This window comes from Accipiter gentilis, chromosome 18, assembly GCF_929443795.1.
Source record: "Accipiter gentilis chromosome 18, bAccGen1.1, whole genome shotgun sequence".
In the NCBI taxonomy this organism is placed as follows: Eukaryota; Metazoa; Chordata; class Aves; order Accipitriformes; family Accipitridae; genus Astur; species Astur gentilis.
The window spans coordinates 11705472-11718036 of record NC_064897.1 but is presented as its reverse complement, the minus strand read 5'-3'; the positions used below and the strand labels follow the sequence as shown (position 1 = coordinate 11718036).

Below are 12565 nucleotides of genomic sequence, written 5' to 3'. Positions count from 1 at the left end.
GGCGGGGGGTGCTGGCGGAGAGGAGGAGGAGGAGGAGGAGGAGGAGGAGGAGGAGGAGGCGGAGGTAACCGGGGGGTCCGGGGCAGAGGCGGGCTGCGGAGCCGGGCGCAACGCTCGCTCCCCGCCTGCCTGCGGGGAGCGGTGACACGGCGGGGGGCTTCCCCCGGCCCCTCCGCCCCGGGGACGGGTTTCAGGCCGCCGGGCGGAGAGCGGAGAGCCGCCAGCCCTCCCGGCCCCGCGGCGGCCACCCCGGGCGGGCGGGGAGCCCGCAGGCCGCCCGCCGCTGAGGTAACCCCGCCGCTGGCGGCGCGGGACGCGGGGAGGACGGCGGACACCGTCGGACCCGCCGCGGCGTTCCCAGGAGCGCCGGGGGGCGTCTCGCCGCCGGCCCCTGGGGAGAGAGTGCGGAGGGGAAGGGCGCGGGGGGGGGGGGGGGGGGGTGGGGGGTGTGGACGCCCCGAAGTTCTGCTTCCCCCCTCGGGTGGCTGCGCACGCGTGGGGGCTGCGCCCGGCCGGGGGTCCCGCGAATTAGGGGAGGGCGCTGAGGAGAGGGGCTGCCGAGGGGGGCGGCGGCGGGCGTCCCCGCGGGCGCCTGTGCGTGTGCGCGACCGCGCCGGTGTGACAGGGGCTGCCGGCGCGGGAGGTGCCAGCGGACACGCACACGCCCACGGACACGCAACTCCCGGGTGTTTACTCTTGGCAAAGAGCGGGAGGGGGAACTCCTCCTCGGGAAGGGACCCGGTAGCGACGTCCCCGGGACCCGCGACAGCCCCGCTCGGTGAAGAAGTTCCCGGGGAGGGGGGGCGGGAAGGGCTCGGAGTCCCCCCCGCCCCCCCCCCCCCAAGAACCGCTCGTTCAGCCGGCGGACAGCCGCCCCCCTCCCTCCCCGAGGGACGGTGATGATGATGATGATGATGATGGTGGTGGTGGCGGCGATGGCCGTTAGCGGACTCCGCGGGGGCGGCGGGCGCGTCACTTACCGTTGGCCGCCCCGCCGCCGCGCAGGGCCGCCCCGGTGCGCGGCGGGGCGGGCGGCGGCAGCCGGCGGGCAGGAGGTCGGGGCTGGTCTGAGGCAGCCCCCGGCGCGCCGGGGGGAACTCCCCGCGCAGCCCCCTCCCCGCTGCCGCCACCTCGCCTTCCTCCTCCTCCTCCTGCCTGCCGGGGTGCCGGCGGCGGCCAGGCGCGGCGCGGCGAGCCTCTCCTCCCCCATTGTTCCCGGTCTCCCTCTCCCTCTCCTGGTGTTGTTCTTTTTTTTTTTTTTTTTTCCCCTTTTGTTATTTGCACTCGCATTGTGTTGTTTGTCTCTGAAGCCGCCTCATGACCAGCAAAGGGATTTCACCTCGTCCTTGAGAGACAGAGAGAGAGAAGGGGGAAGGGGGGGGGAAGGAGGGGGGAGAGAAAGGAAGAGATCACCAAACACCCATCTCCCGGTCCCTCCCCGCACCTCTGCCTCTCCCCACCCCGCCAGTGTCTCACTTAGCACCCCGCGCCCGGAGGAGACATTACAGACAGCGGGTAGGTGCGCGACCGCCGCTGATTTAACTTTCTTCCTCGCTGCGGCCGCCGGCGGCTGCTCCCCGGCGGGCGCTCGAACGCTCGGCGCCCCGCGGGGCTCCCCGGGCGGCAGCGGCGGGGGCGGGCGGGCCCCGGCGAGGGACAGCGCGGGGGGTGGGCGCCGCTGGCGGGGCGGGGGAGGCGGCGGGGCCGGCTGTCAGCGCGGCCGGCTGCCTCCCGGGCGCTCGCACACCTCCCGAAGTTTGGCACAACTTGTCACGCCCCCCCCCCCCCCCTTCCTCCTCCTCCTCCTCCTCCTCCTCGTCCTCCTCCTCCTCCTGCTGCTGCCGGGGCTGGGGGCGGGCGGGGGCGGGCCGGCCGCGGTGCCCGCGCGTGTGTGTGTGCGTGTGTGTGTGGCGGGGCAGCCGCTGCTCCGCGCCCTGCCCGGGCATGGCTCAGCCCTCGGGATCCCGGCGGAGCCGGCGGACAGGAAGCTTTAAATTATTGTAATTGCCTCTCCGTGCGTGCGTGCGTGAGTGCAAAGCGGCGGCCGCCGCCGCGCCGCTGCCGGGGAGGCGCGCAGGGGCGAGCCGGGGCGCTGCGCTGCGGCCGCGGGGCGCGGGGGGCACCGGTGGGCACCGCCACCGGGGCGGGCGGGGGGGGGAGCAGCGGGCAGCGGGACGAGGGTGTTTACATACTTCTGCGAGGCGTGTTCCTCGCTTCTGCCGGAGCAGGAGCGTGGCTCCGTGGAAGGGGCTGAAGGCTCTAGGGTTCGCTCGTTTCGGCTGCTTTCCCCGACCTCCGAAAGAAAACGGGTCGGGGGGAAAAAGGGGCTCCCGGCCAGGGTGCGGAGCGCGGCCGCGCTCGTCCCCGCCGGCCCCCAGGCGGGCTGGCCCAGGCGCTGGTGGTGGGAGCGAGCTCTGCCTTCTCAGAAAAGTTAAGGGACTTTATTCCAGCCCGACTGCGATCCGAGAATAACCGGAGCCGCTTGCCGGGAGGAACGTGATCGGCTTTTCCCTGGGGATGGCATGCTGCCTCAGCCCTGTACTTTGGTCAAGGGTAGAACCAATAGCAAGCTGTGGGATTTTGGGTAATAAGTGTGGGAATCTGCGAGAGGAGTAGGTCTAGGAGTGATTTGTTTTCTTACTGCTCATGAATAATGGCCTCTAGCATTTTTTTTTTTTTTTTTTTTAAACCAGCAGGCCAACGAAATAGGCACGTGGGAGATTTGTAGGCGTTCAACATCGCGATCATCAACAACAACAGCGATACAGTAGGGGCGTCCAGGAGGACGGTATCTGATGAGAACTATTTTCTTGGAGAGGCTAGTATCGCACGCTGGTACAGGTAGCTTTTGTTATCGTTGCTACCGCTTAACTCTCGTAAAAGGAAAGCCAGCTATATCCTAAAATTAGAGAGGAAATGTTTTTGGTTGTTTGTTGTTGTTGTTTGTTTTTTTTTTTTAATAGAGCTGCATTTTGCTCCATCTCTGTCAAAGAACGGAATATTAACTTTAGTTCAAATTAAAAACGGAAGTTTGATTCCAGCTGTAGAACTGTAAGATAATGTGTTCTGGCTTTCCTCCTCCCAATTCAAATACAGCTAGCTGTCTGCAGCCTTGCTGAAGTGAGCAACTCAGATTAAAAAGCAACTTCTTATAAATGAGGAGCTAGTACAAAGTTCTTCATCAAAATATTTTATCACCTGAAACTTACCTGAGAGCAGTTACTTGTATCTGCTACTGTTTTGATATCCTCTTAATCCTTCCCAGCACTGAAAAATACATTATTGCCTCAGAAACGAATTCTTCATCCTGCAAAATGCACTATTGACAACTGTTAAATTGGGATTGCAAGGGGAGATTTTTATTTTTTTTTAATTTAGCCATAATATCTGGCCAGGTTACAGCCAGCCTTGTTTCACAAGGTTTCTCCAGCTGAACAAGGAGAGGCTGCCATTGATGTGTTGCATTTTGTGAATGGATAGTGTGTCTATTCTGACATGATTTGGACACGAGAACCCAATAAACACATGGCCATTATGCATGGAAATCTTGCAGCAGAGCTTTCTGGTTGAACTTAAACTGTTTTGGTTGAGAGTTACACTATAAGGAGTACAAGACTTGAAAGCTGCAAGTGTCTTATGTAAACAGATGGACATTTGAGATGTATTGACTGTTTCAAGTTAATTCAGTTAACATGTGGGTGCACATGTATTTAATTTAGTCTAGTATAAATTTTTGTAAGCGGTGGAAGCTAATACATGCTTTTTAGAAAGAAAATAAAAGCCTGTGAATTTCATCTCTACGTGTTGGAGCTCCAGCTGTAGAGGTTCTTAATGACTGTGATCGTCCTTTTGTCATGATCTCCTAGTACCAGATGAGACTTAACAGAGAACTTACTGTTTTTCACTTAAGTGTGCAGGTAGCTTGCTAATGAATTGTGAAATGGTAAGGTACCCTTCTGAAGTCTCTGTGAAGATATAAAAGTGCTTAAATGTACATCTTGCTGCACTTTTACTGTACGTGCCGCTTGCCAAAACCAGTTAGGTTGAGCAATATCATTAAACTGTCAGATGTATTGTTTACAATGGGATAGTTCCTCAATGTTCAGGATGAAGAAACAGCAGTTTTCTGTTACTCATCGTAAAAATGTACCGCTGCATTCCAAGAAGGTTTGTAAGTGGCGTAGCTAACTATCACTGCATAAAGCATGGGAGGAGATTGAGACTTGGCATCTCTGACAGTGCTGCTGTAATGCAACGTGTGTACAGGAGCTTTGTTTCTGCCTGCAGTTCATACTTACCCTGATATAAAACACTCTCATGTTGGCATATGGATACACCAAAACCCATAGCATTTGTTGAAAAATAAGAATTCCGGCATTTAGGAGAAAGTAAATGAACAGTCCTTCTAAAAATACAACAGTATGCTAAAATATTGCCAAAGCACTGCTGTGACGCTGTTGTAAGCTGTCATATTTTTTGACCATTATAAATAGATTAGTATTATTATAAGGATTTTTTTCTTATTAGCAAAGAAGCTTTTTTTTTTTTCCCATTTTCTACATAAGAATCCTCGCATGTCCCCTGAACGGGCAGAGCCATGCTCACACTGGAGGGGGTGGGAATGTTGCTGGTGAGGAAGTGGGCAACTTCTACACTTTGGGAACGGCCTTTGTAAAGCCTTAAAAGTCTCCTGTACTGTAAACTCATTTCTTTTGTAATCTGTTTTGCTCATATTCTCCATTTGTTCAAGACATCAGGGATGGTCCAATTAATCAGTTATGATATATTACGTAGTCAAGTTCAGATCCAAATTTGATTTAGACAGCGTACAAATTGAAGCCTGAAACAAGAATGCGTTCCTCTTCGGAGGCACTGAAGTGTTGGGGGCTTTTGGGAGTTTTCTTCTTTTTCATGGTGTGCTTAGACCCAATTAGGAAAATTTCCTTTCAGATTTGTGACTAAACTGTAGGACTGGGGCAATTTGAAGCCAGATGTGTTTCCCTTTGTGAAATTTAGTAACAGATAAGAACATTAAGGTCAAGACGAAAAAGTTAGATTCACGTCCTGCTGCTAGTCATGCTACAGTTACACCTTCTTTGGGCATTGTGTGGAGAGCGGAGGCTACAGGTGAAGTGGATTTCCAATGACTTGTGCACAATCTGTTAAAGCAGCTCGAGTCCATGTGCTGCTTGCTCCACTGATGGACATCCTTGATAAGTGTAAGATGATCACTCTTGCAGTACCTTTCCCTATGTCTCTAGCCTTTTCAAGCACGCGGTGAACACACACAGGCACAGGCACATACACAGTACATTCTGTATACGTGAAGTGCATTGTTTGAACAATTTTTTGTTGCTTACAGAGCACACAGCCTTTCTAGTTGCACACGTGTCTAAATGAGGAGACTATACGCTTCATGACAGGTTGGGGAGGGTCTCCTGTAATATTTCTGACAGCTGTATTTTCTGTCTTCTCCAGCCTCTCTTTTTCTTTGAGCTGCAAGCATAGATTGAAACTCGGGTAATACATAAGAGGATTGTTTAATACTGGCTATTTTCAGAGGCACAAAGGACAGTTACTTTCTCTTCCTACTAACCTCCTGCTGGCTTACTAGCTGCTTGGGAGGCTGGTGATTTTAAGAATGCCACTTTATTCAGTGCATCAAATACGGAGCAAATCTTTGCTCACCAAGATCCCAGCTCCTACACCCCGTGGTAGCACCAAAAATTGAACTTGAGTGGCCCAGAGCGCCAGCTCCTACTGTGATGACTCATACAACCATCAGCACTTTTTAGAGTTAAATTTGATCCACTGGCCCTGAGCAGTGCTGACAATTGCCAGCTAAAAGACCCTTCAGTGAATTGTCCTTTAACAGAAGTCTTTCCCCCCCTCCGCCTCAATTTCCCATTGGTTCTTTTAAATAAAAAGAAATCCTGGTGACAAAGCTAATGTGTATTCTGTGATTATTGTTTAAAGAAAGAGTATTTACCTATATTTTGAGGAAGTGAATTGCCTGAAAATTGTGGGTCAAAGTTATTTTATAAGGATAGTATAAGGATACATTATTTTATAAGGATACTATAAGGAACTGGCTTTTGACTTAGGCAGGGTAGAAGGTTGGCTAGTACAGCAAAGAACTGGTGGAATAAAGTGAAGTTGCCCGCTCATAGCTGAGCAATAAGGGCTCCTCCTGCTCTAAGAAGTTGCTTTGGCCACATTTTTGAGGAGAGGGGACAAAATTGGATTAAGCTTGCTCTGCTCAGAAGCATTGAGCTGGCTCTGAAACAGATGTAAATATGGTTTGCAGTATCTTCAGTTTCTATAGGGGCAAAGTGTATACAACAGGTTTAAATTCAACTGAGTGCCATATTGTGTTTTGGAGCAGTCAGTCTAAAGACACATTTAATTAAACTAGTTCAATTTCTAAACTAGGATTATGGAGTCTACCTTTTACACTGCTGTAAAATCCTTGTGTATGAGTAAGCTTTCAGTGTAATGAAAAGGGCTGGGGGACACAGTTGTAATCCTCAGCTAACCAATTAAATATTTACTTAAAGTAAAATACCTGTTATACGGCTAAGTCCGTGCCTTTGGTCAGTGAATAGAGGAATTGCTTTTCTTAGCTGGGAACATCATTTTAATGTGACAACCAACCTTCTAGCGGGATGTTAGTCCTAATGGATGAGGTTTATACTGAGAAAAATTCAGGAACCATTAGAGAAGAGAAGAAATACAGAAGATGAATGGTTTTCAAGTCATTTCAGAGCAGACTAAATTAAAGGCAGATATTGGCTGCTGTATTAAAGAATTCTTTACAAACACAGAGGAAATACCTATTCTGTAAGAGTGATTCATCCACCAGATCACACTCCGGTGGAGTTTCTCCTCCTCCACTGACTCTGGAAGGAGCCTGGAGGCATTGAGGTTCCCAAGCAAAGGCAGCCGTTGTGGCTCTTTGTGTGCTGTCCTTAACGTGTGCATCCAGTAACATACAACTGTGTTTTCACTGAAATGAGATTCCTTCTTAGGCCATGGTATTAAAGATCATGCTTCTCATGCTAGAATATAGGCAAATGCATAAATAATAACAAGGAATGCAATGTATGTGTCAATTACACTTCTGTTTAATAATAAATTGAATGCATCTGCTACGAAGGGTATGCAAAATATATAAGAAGCGTATTCAGTCACAGAAAAGTGAATGTGTTAATGCAGTATTCTGCTTTACGAATTCAAATCTGGAAGAAGAGTGTGTTTAGTAGGAGATACTGTGCTCTTTGCTGTGCTTCAGATTGATTTTATATTTTTAGTTGTATGCAGGCAGTCGCCAGAAGCAGGACATTCTGATTCTGAGAAAACTAAATGATTTGTTCCGATTCCTGGGAATGCAAGTTTGTTTAGTGGCACCATGGTGCATTAAGTGTGTTGTGGTTGAGGCTAACAAGTGGAGGACAATTAATTAGTTCAGGTTTGCAAGTCATGCATAGATTACTCGGTCAGTACATGCACACGTAGGGTGAGCTTTTTAGTTCTCACTGAAACTTGTTGCTGAGATCGGTTTTGTGCCTCCTGCAGATAGTCAGAAAAGACAGAGCTGGAGTAGAAATACTGAAGTACTTGTCACTTCTGTAAAACAGTTTCCAATTGAAACCTGAAATTATATATAATGAGGCACTCCTATAAACAGGGTTGCCGTAGGTAAGTAGCAGTTTGCATGGGCTGATGGAAGTTTTGCGACTGTAGAGGAATAGTATTAATTCTCATGAGAGATTACAAATGAGTAAATGCTGATGAATATGTACAAATATGTATGTGTGAATTTAGTGCTTCTGAAAGGCAGTTGACAGTTCTGGAAACTGAAGGCCTGCCTCTGCCAGGAAAGTGCTGTAGAGGAAAGCAGCACCGTAAAAATGTGTGTGGTGCATCCCTGGTGTGACCTGGGGTGTGTTCTGCGGGCAGCCCCCCCCGGGGTGAGGACGGCAGTCAGGTCTGCACGTGTTTGGGGCCCGCTCACTAAAACGCTTGTGGATGTGATTCTCTAAGCACACGTGTGGTAGATTACGAACACATGTAAAATGTGTGCTTGGGAACTTTACGTGGATGCTTACCTCCTCCCCTGGTCGCAAAATGCCATTAGACCAGTATCTCACTTTATATAAGATATTACCTTTGAATGATAGCAATACCTGTGTTTTTATGAGGAATAATGGTGGGGAGGGAAGTAAGACAGAGTCTTGCACCTTCTACTACATGTCCTGCTGTTCTTGTAATAACTAATGCATTGTGTTGGTACAGAAAGTGGCTCCTAGTGAGAAGTAACAAGCTGAAATGGGGTAGAAAATGGAGAAACCAGGAGATTCTAATCCTTGAACGTGTATTGGAGGTAAAGGTATGAGTACAGCAGTGTGAATAGCAGTGGCAGTTATATACCCAAGCACCTCTGCAATGAACACAAGTATAACATAAAGAAGTAGCAGTAAGAGGCTACATGGATGAAAAATGCTGTTGCATGGTAGTGTAAAGTTTTAAGAATGCAAGATTTTTCTTCTTGCTTTGCTTAGTTTTAAATTCTGTGGGTTTATGTATGAGATAAAGGAAAATATTTACTTGTATAAATACACAGCTTTATATAATTATTTTTATCTCAAGACTATAAGTTTTGCTCCTTCTAAGCCTAAAGTGCTTAGAAATGTTTCTGTGTCTTCACTGTCTAGTTGTAATTAATTCAGAATATGGCACGTGAGTTGTAGAGGTGTGGTTTATGGCCCTGATTAAGACCAATATTTGAGTATAGGCTTAACTTTAGGAATATGGCTTGGTTCATTTAAATTCAGCAAAACGTGAGTGTTCAGTTAGAAAAGTGAGATTTCAATGCAGCCCAAGTCCCATTTTTGAAGGTAGTACAGACAGTATCCTGTTGATTTCAGGGTGCTTTAGGTGCCTAAGTCACTCTAATTAAGGGAAAAAAAGAAAAAAGTTGGTTTCCTAAGTTACCTGCGTTGTTAAACATTGTCTGTTCTGAAAGCCTACAGGGACTGTGACGAGTGTGAGAGGTGGCTTCCAGGAGCTCGCAGAGACTGCAGGATTTACAGGAATTCCGGTTTTAAGGAGTGATACTGAGGGCATTTTAAATGGTTAACAGTAGCAGAGATTGGCTTATCTTAAGTCCTTGGACAGTTTCGTTTTCTTTCATAGCACCAGGGATGTTTGTCAAATTGGACCTCAGGAGGCCATCTGCATGGGCAGGACCGGTGCTAGCAGCAGATCAGGTCAGCCCTGGTTTTGTATAGTTGAGGCTTGAAAGCCTTTGGATGGAGGTGCCAAAACCTATCTGTGCAGCTTTTGGTTTGTTTTAGTGTGTTGTCTTTCTCTCATTGTATTTTGGTTTGTGTTATGTTGCTGTTAAGTACATCTGTGACCATTTTACGATACTTTCTGGTCTTTTTTTCCTGGTTTGATATACTAGGTCAATATATATAGGATCTTTGTTCATAGTTCACGTACAAAGGGTAGCTTTAACCTAGCGAAGCTGATCCTTCATGGCTCCCTCTGTCAACAGAGAGAGGGAGGCTCCTGCAGAAAGTATTGCAGAGAAAGAACTTCCATGTCACCATTGACTGTAATAGGGATGACTCATCTCACGAGGCCAAAGTTGCCTGTGTGACAGTAGAACTTAAGACATGGGAGGTAAGCATTATGGGCCTGGTTTTGTACCCGCTGCCATCAGACCTTGCTAAAACCCTGAGGTGGTGAGCCTTCAGAAGCTATAGCCACTTGAGCGTATATCCACCTGGGACTTCCAAAATTGCAGAAAGAAGTTCAGCAGTCGTGTTCACTGGTGTTTGATGGGCTTGGGAACACAGCTGTTTCCAAATCCAGCTGTTTCAAAAAAACCCAACAACAAACCTTTACAAAAGTCTGAGTGAAATGTTGAGTTTCCCATATTTCCTGTATTTAGTGGGACAAGATTTTGCTGTCTTTTTACTGTTCAGAAAGTGTGGAGTCTTTTCCGTGTCTTAATAGGTTTTGGTTCAGCCTCTTATACAGTTTCCCCTCTAAAGCTTTTGTTTGTTACAGCTTTGGAGAGCAACGAGTGGGGTGTTTCTGTGGAGCTGTGGACTTCTTTTTATTGACTCAAACACACAGTTTAAAGAAAATGGGGATGTGTCTGTGTGGGCAAATGGAAGTGTATTGTTTTTTATAAAGTGTCACCTGCAACGTGCTTTTAAATAAACCCCTATATAACCATGTATGTTTTTTTTTCACTTGAAAGACACTATCTCCTTCTTCTAAACATTTGCACAGCAAAGTAATGCATTATTGCATTTTCATAAATAATTGAAAAGCAACTTAAAAGAAAGTAGGCCAACAGAAAAAAAAAGAAAGAAAGTGTCGGTTTCAAATTTGAGAGAAGAAAATATGTTTCCTTCTTGATAGCAAGTCAGTTAAATGTTATTAAATCCCATTCTCCCACCCTGACATGACCAAAGACAAATCTGACAATTGACAGTTTCATTTAAAAGAAGAGAAACAGGGAAAAAGGTTTTGGAATGCCGAGTCTGGTTTGTTTTGTTTCTTCTTTTTTAATTTTTTTTTTCCCCCTTGGTAAGAAAGGAATTGTGACCCCTTATCAGTTTGCAAGTGACTGAGGAGCAAATCTCTGGAGATCTGCGTGTTGGCTTTTCAGTGCCATTCTCCGTGCTGGGCTGTAATAATGCAAGCTATTTTAGAACTGTGCATACGTTAGTGTTCTGGCGCGGCATGATACAATAATGTGTGAAAAAGCATAAGATCACACCTTGGTGAAACTTGCAGATTTCCTGCATAATCCGACAGTGAGCTCTTGTCAGGTTTTGACTATATGTAAAGTGAGAATAAAGTTTCCAGAAGCAAAGCGCAAGCCTTGGATGCATTTTGAATGGCTGTGCAGGGATTTTGGCCCTGACGTGGTTACTTTAAGCACTTTAGTCCCACCGTAGCCAGCGGGCCTCCTTCAGCGCTTAAAATTTGGCAAATGCTTTAAGCCCTTTGCTGAATTGGAGCTTTATTTTTGCTAGTGCGGAGAAAGATCAAAGAGCCAGTGTAAATAATTTCTTAAAAAACAATCAGTAACGTGAACAGTTTTCATGGAACATACACTGCGAGGTATGTGGCCACAGAACCAGGTGTCATCAGTGGGAATGGTTTATGGCCGTGGGTCTCTTCACCGGGCTGCTGGCATGTCTGTCCTGAGCTGGTGTGGCTGAGAGAAGACGGGCAGGCTGGAAGCGAAAACGTATTCGGTTATAAATGCTCTCGACGCCGGGTGAGGACCAGGGCCTGTATTCCCGCAGGGCCTGTGCGTGGTCTCGGGCCATCAATCTGTGCTATACCAGAAGTTACAGGCACGTTGTGGGAATTACTGGGTGAGGTTCTTGCATCAGGCAGGAGGCCTGACCGGCGGGTCCTAACAGTCCTTTCTGGCCTGGAGATCAAGACATCAGTGATGGCGGGTATTAATGCGTTGGTTAATGTGCTTTAAGATTAGAGCTACTCAAAGAGCAGAGCCCAGTGGGGGGAAGCTTCATGCAACTGATCTGTCCTCCAGAGGAAAAAATGTCAGCGTGTGCGTTCTCTCCTGCTTTCCTCCCAGATTTACTCCATCTCCTTTTATTTTTTATAACCAGCGCGGCTGTATTTTAAGTCACTGCCCACCCTTGCCAAAATGTGTGATACATTTGTTAAGGATTTGGAATTTGGGATACTTTGATATAACTTCGTGTAGGTTTTATAGAAGCACCTGACGTGTATGTTTAGTTCCTAAACACCTTCTGTGCTTGATTTATCCTCACAGGTTGTCAGGGTATTCAGATGACCTGAAACTGAGGAAGTGAGAGGGAGCTCAGCTGGCAAAAGTCTGACATCGAGTCTGACTGCGACTCACATTTGTTTTGCAGAGTTGAGCCCAGGCTGTGTAGGCGGTGAAGAAAGCCTTCTTCACCTTCACCATTGTATCCAAAAAGCTCTGAGCAGCATCATTTTTTGCAGGTGATGAATAACCTAGTTAGCTCACATTGTTTCAATCCAGTGACAGTTCTCCTCTGAGGAGGCATGGTGGTAATTCGTGGCAGCGTACTCATGTTCAGGCTCAGTGGTGGAGATGCTCTGATGGTTCTTTGGTAGGTGTGCTCAGCCAGAGAAACCACGCTGTCAGCCATCTACCATGGAGCACCACGCACTAGTTATATTAGACATTACTTTTTAGTATGGCTCAGTGGGTTGGCTTCTAGTGAAGCAGGCTCATAACTTTTAACTGAGCTGGATATTTTCAAGGTCCTATGGCAGTTATAATCACCACAGGCATGCAGATCTTAAGATTAAATATCTGGAGGATGCTCATGAAACTGTCACAGAGTTTCCTTTCCCTTTGGTTGTCCTGACCAGTGTCTCTTAGGGTGTAAGGCCAGGCCTGTCTGTCTTGGGAGGTTTCTTGTACAGGTTGAAGGAGGGCTTTCTGGGCAGAAGACAGAGTAATTTTGTTGACACAAAACAGTGTGCATCATTGTTTGTGTTATTACTGTTCTAC

General features: G+C 47.8%; 1 protein-coding gene across 2 annotated transcripts in view; it reads left to right on the top strand.

Annotated features, from left to right (window-relative positions):
* Positions 1-216: 216 nt before the first annotated feature.
* Positions 217-12565, top strand: part of SOX5 (SRY-box transcription factor 5) — a 648311-nt gene continuing 635962 nt past the window's right edge. Inside the window, exon 1 of one of the 2 annotated variants that reach the window (XM_049822486.1) lies at positions 217-288. The gene's annotated coding sequence lies outside the window, so the exon portion shown is untranslated. Of the gene's footprint in view, positions 289-1930; positions 2027-12565 lie in introns of those variants that run through there. The other variant, XM_049822487.1, reaches the window with a different exon arrangement.